This window comes from Alligator sinensis, unplaced genomic scaffold (genome assembly GCF_000455745.1).
Source record: "Alligator sinensis unplaced genomic scaffold, ASM45574v1 scaffold187_1, whole genome shotgun sequence".
Taxonomy (NCBI): Eukaryota; Metazoa; Chordata; order Crocodylia; family Alligatoridae; genus Alligator; species Alligator sinensis.
In genome coordinates, this window is record NW_005841861.1 from 2,908 (window position 1) to 8,825 (window position 5,918).

Here is a 5,918-nt window from a genome sequence, read left to right on the forward strand (position 1 = left end):
TGTGCCTCTCGGGATGGGACAAGCCCGGCCAGAGTGGCAGGGGCTCAGTTGCATTTTCCCCTTACCTGTACTGGTCAGTCCCGAGTGGCACACAGCTCCACCGCCACTTCTGCTGGCCGGTGCTGACCTGGCCAGCCTCCTCCCGTCCCCAGCAGCATGTGGGAATCTGGCTTCAGCTGCATGCTGCTCCGGATGGGACAGACCCGCCCGAGTTGGCACCAGTCAGCAGAAGCAGTGGCGGAGCCGTGTGCCGCTCACGACTGACCAGCGCAGGTAGGGGGAAAGTGCAGCTGAGCCCCTGCTGCTCCAGCTGGGCTCATCAGCAGCCATTGGGAATCTGCTGAGGGGCTTGGGGAGGGACAAGGGGAGTTGGCACCAGTCAGCAGAAGCAGTGGCGGAGCCGTGTGCCGCTCACGACTGACCAGCGCAGGTAGGGGGAAAGTGCAGCTGAGCCCCTGCTGCTCCAGCTGGGCTCATCAGCAGCCATTGGGAATCTGCTGAGGGGCTTGGGGAGGGACAAGGGGTGGGAATGAAAGTAAACAGTGTTTACTTTCGTTTCCTGTTGCAGCACCTTGGGCCTAAGAAAATGGCTTGGTGGCCCGCATGGTGGCCCGCATGTTGGACAAGCCTGATCTAAGAACATGAGGGATCATTTGGGCTTTTTCACATTCACTTGCTGCAACTGACCCTGACCTACATATGCAGAAAATTACAGATGTAGGGATGTGAATTTTGACTTCTTTAACATTAATTTGTTAAGTAAATACTTCTCTTGCTGAGCACACTACATGAAGTTCAGCTTAATTTGGGTCCTGTCGTTATTAAAGCTGAGAATTACTATTTGGCCTAGGAAGCAATTTTCTCAGCAAATGGCAGCTGGCAACAGTATATCCATGGGCTTGATGCCTTGCTGGTAAGCTGCAATATGTCTCTCTACCATGAATTCCAAATGCCTGAGGTGATAACAGAGGGAGTTAGCCACTTTGGAACTGTCTGCTCCTTTCCTGAAGCTGGCATCCCTTCAAATCACACTGTTATGTTTAGCTCTTTAGGTTACTCTGTTACATCAAAGTAAATTTCCCTTCCCATATGAATCAAAGAGACCTCTTTATATTATTTCAATCCAGTTGTAATGAAATTATTTGCCAGGTAGCATGGAGAGTGGCATCCAGTTGGTAAGTCTGTTGTGGGGGAAGGGGCAAAGGGGGAGGGAAGGGGCATAGGGAGGGGGCAGATCGAGGTCCCCGTGGTGAGAGGGAGTGGAGCAGGGGTAGGTGTTGCACAGCCAGGGCAAGACACAGAGCAGAGCCACAAGTGGCTCATCTGAGGGTCACAGGGGGGAGGGGGGGATTGTGTGTATCCTGGGAGGGCATGAGGGGGCGTGTGCCCCTGAATCTGCGTGTGGGGCAGGGCTGGGGTGGTGCCAAGCTATTCCCGGTAGGGGCTGGGCTGGGGCTGCACTCAGGGCGGGGTGATGGTGCTGAGAAGGGGCTATGGGGGGAGGGCTGCAGCCGCCACCCCAAAATTTGCCATGCCCCCTGCTCCCAGGGCTGCTGCCACCCGCCCCAAATGCAGCCCAGCCCCAGCCCACAGCAGCAGCTTCCCTACCCCATGCACAGATCCGGGGGCACACTCCCCCTATGTCCTCCCAGAGTGCATGCAGGGGTGGAAGCCACCGCCCCTACCATGTACCCCTTGGATGAGCCACTCGCAGCTCTGTCCCCTGCTCCACCCCTACTGTGCAGCACCCACCCATGCCCCAGTCCTGCCCTTACCACAGGGCCTCGATGTGCCCCCTCATGCCCCTTCCCTCCCAACAGACTTACCAGCTGGACCTGGCTGTTCTCCACACTGCTGGGCTGTGCTCCTGGCTGCCTGAGTGTTGCACTGCAGCATTTATTGGTGACATTAATCGGCCACATCACCCAAAAAGAGCCGATTGCCAGGACTGTCAATTTTCCTTATTTTGGTGCCGATCCAATATGTGACCAATATATCTGTGTATAGAGGTGCACTGATGTATCGGTGCACCTCTACCTATAATCATTCTAAAAACTGCTTTATTTCACAAATATTATCTCATTAAAGAACATATCTAAACTGAATAATCAAATCCTTCAAGGGACTGATATAGTGATGTTACAAACATTTACATGAGTAGTTTTACTTAATAGTAGTCCCCCTGAATTGAAAGATGCTGATGCACAATTTTTCAGGGTTGTGAACACGCAATATTAAGATCCGATTCTTGTCTGGGATTTGCTAGTGTGGACCTCTGCATTCCATTAATGGGTCTGCACAGATGCTTCAAAGGTAAGTATTGTAGACGTATTTCTTCAGATTCCTGATTTGGGCCCTGATCCTGTGCATGTGGGCTGGTTATTTCATGAACAACCCTACTTAATTCAATGTTTACATGCATAAGCTTAAGCTTGCATGTGCTTAGGTGTTTGGGCTCTTTATTAGATTTCTCTACTGTTTGTCCCAATGTATTGATATTTCTCATGTTATCAGGGGCAACTCTTCCCCCCCCACCATATTCCCCCTGTCTATTCTACAGTAAAAAAAATATTGAAATATAACACATCACATATTTGCCTTCAAATTGTAATTTCTGAGTTCTGCACTTAGTATAATTACATAAATATACCAATGCAGTTATGCTCTGTATACAAAGGTGCTGTTGCATAATTACAGAAGCTTATTTGTTGATTTAACTATGCAACAAAACTCAAAGGAAATTCACTCACCAGTACTATGTGCAAAAGCAGTCAACAAGGATGGCTATGAAGGCCTTACCATAACTGATGTTTACTGGCAGGAATGTAGGCTCCTGAATTGCTAATAGAGCCTCATCAAAGTCAAGGGGACTGTGGAACAAACAGAGGTGTCTCACATGCAACCCAGTGCAGCCCTAGGCAGCAACTCCTGATATGCCCATGCATGTAACAGAGTTGATTTTTTTTAATCCTTCTGCTAAGATCCTTATCCTGCAGGCCTAAAACGTTCTCCACAGAAGATAATGAATAAGATGATCCATCTTGGGTACTAAACACAAATTTATTCTTTGCATGTAATATTTTGTGCAATATTCTGTGCCTTTCGTGACAAAAACCTGCAGTATCAGTATTCTTGGTATGCAATCTGCTGATATAGCCTAAGTAAGCACCGTCACTTACAACTCAGTACACTCTACCACTCCTTTAAAATGGTCAAATTGCATATTAAACCGTTAACTTACTTTATAATTAGTAAAAATAAAATTAAGCAGAATCAGTAAATGTAGCAAAATCAAATGAAGTAGAACTGAGAACAGAGCTAATCAGGAAATCACAAACTGAATACAAATAATATGTGGTGATTGTTTATTTATCTTTAAGTACTCCCAATAGCAATTGTGCTTGGGACCCTAGCTACAATTAGAGGGAAACTAACGCAGTCACCAGGAATTTCTATTGCAGAACACTTAACCCAGTATGTCCCCCCAAAACACTATATTACTTGTTCTCAATCTTTTTAGTCTCAAGGCACCCCTTGGAAAATGCCAGCTCTTAATTTTCACTTGATTTTTCGTTACAGAAAAATAATAGAGCAAATTTTACGTTGCAAAGAACTTGGAAAGACCACAACAGGGCAGAACATTTTTAACTATGGATTCCTATTTGAAATCTCTGGGTTTAGTTTGTGAACCATGTTGTTCACCTAGCAGAACTAATTACATTGTGTGATACCCCCTGGGACCCTTAAAAGTATCTCAAGGCACCACAGGGTGCTGTGGCACACTGGTTAAGAATCACTGCATTATATACAAGTGTTGTATAGGCTCCTAGTAAACATATAAATCTCACAGCCATGTGAGGGATTTCCAACACATTTTAGTGTGTGACTCTATTCTCCAAAACTTTTGAAGTAGAATGAGGCTCTCTTCATTCACTTTCTAATTTCAGAAAGTGATAAGCATTTGCTTGCATTTTTACATTTGCAGGTTTTTGATTAGCAAGATATTTTAATTGCTAATTATTTCTTTCATACTTCAATTAGTCTCTAAATTTCTTACTTACAAAGAACATAAGTTAACTAGCTCTAGTGTCAGAAACTGCAGAAAGGGAAACGTTATACTTTACAAGTTATACAAATTATTGATATTAAGTATTTGAAAAAACTAAGTCAGACATTTTCTCCAACGTCTGACTCTCAAGATCCTACATGTGCTGCAAACACGATGGCAATGCACTACATCAGGAGTTGGCAACCTACAACCGGCAGATGGAATCTGCCCCATGAAGTTCTGATTCGGTTCACATTTTATTAACAGTGCACCAGTCCATTTTTTACTAAGGGCAGGTCAAGTGCCTGCTGCTTCCCCACATACTACACCCTTTGCTTATATAGTCACTGTCAAATAAGCCACTCCAAATTGACACCCTTTTCAGCACTGTTTTTTGGCTGACGTTACATTAAAGGGGTAAAACAGCAACCCATGGGGTGGCAACCCGCAGTGGCAGCAGGGCTGGAAGCAGTGGCCTGCTGTTAGTAAAAGGTTGCTGACCCCTGCACAAGAGATCAGTTCATCTAATGAATTAGCTTTAAAAAGCCCCAAGTAATCCTAAAGTACAATTACCTGTCCTGTTAGGAGAAACTACTTCTTGTCAATGTATACAAGGGTGATGAACACATTTCTCAGTGGCTTCCTAATCATGTATCTTCCACTAAAATAAAGAAGCAAGATAGAATGAAAAAAAAAATCACATAAGCAAAGTTACCATTTTAGCATTTCAAAAGATACAGGCTAGCCACTTGCAGTGACTAGAGGAAAAACTCTTCTACCATGGACAAAAATGGAAAAAATCAACTACATGCTTCGTATGCGTTTTCATCTCCCTGTCAAGCTTCATGTACCTGTTGCTGCCTCAAGCAGACAGATGATTCAGAAGTCCATGCTCACACTGAATATATATATATATAATGTTGCTATTTTAAACAAAATTCAAATATGTTGAGATGATGCCAATAGTAGCAAACTTTCATAACTAATGAGATATTTGCCATAAAGACTTAGGTAATCCAAACTGAATGAAGAGACATAAAAGGGCATTGATTTACAAAGTTTCCCAGCTAAGACTGAGTGTTTTGTACAAGTGTGCTGTTTAAGGAAATGGGTTATAAACTTAGTAGTTTAAACTCTATTGTTTCTTCATGGTAATAAACCTATCTGATTAGAATTTCTGCCAGTGAATGACACCTAGACATGACCAGAGACCTGGAGAGTATTAAAACTCCGTTTTGTGGCACATCTACAGTACATAAAATATTTTGCCTACTCAGATTAACCAATTTCCTTACAAACGGCTGATCAAACAATAAAAAGTTTAAACCTGGAGTTCAGTCGTTCAGGACCCAACCACTGAACCCCGATCTCCCACAGCTCTCTGGAAAACCCCAGCCTCGGTGTTTACAGCTACTTGCTTTAACCGAGATGGATATTCGGAACCGGACATCAAATTCTACCACCGTGTAATGTCACACGGTTATATACCTGCATGCTTCAAATGACCCTTATTTCCCAAAACAAAAGTATCTGTATTTGTTCGGGGTTCACTACTGCCTCCCTACTCGAAGCCCTGGCAAGAACAACATTGAAAGGCAGGGCTGCTTCTCCGCTGTATTCAGACATTCAGCCCTTTGGAAGCACAGACAATCTTTTGGTGCTGTCTCGTGTGGCGTCTGACAAAACGAGGCCCTAAGCCGGGTTCGTGCTCATCGCAAGACACCGGCAGCTCGGTTCCTTTTTCCAAAAATGACACGAACGTCCTCTCGTCCTGGGAAGGCCCCAAGCTCCTTCCCAGGAGGGGCAAGGCCTCGTCGTTGCCACCCCCCCCGCGGGGGCGGCCTGGGCTCGCGCAGGACACGGCGCGACA

At 45.1% G+C, this 5,918-nt stretch overlaps 1 long non-coding RNA gene across 1 annotated transcript in view; it reads right to left on the reverse strand.

Moving 5' to 3' along the window:
• Positions 1-5,918, reverse strand: part of LOC112551941 — a 10,816-nt gene that overhangs the window by 2,320 nt on the left and 2,578 nt on the right. Inside the window, exon 2 of the long non-coding RNA XR_003096281.1 lies at positions 4,622-4,709. This is a non-coding gene — a long non-coding RNA (uncharacterized LOC112551941). The remainder of the gene's footprint in view (positions 1-4,621; positions 4,710-5,918) is intronic.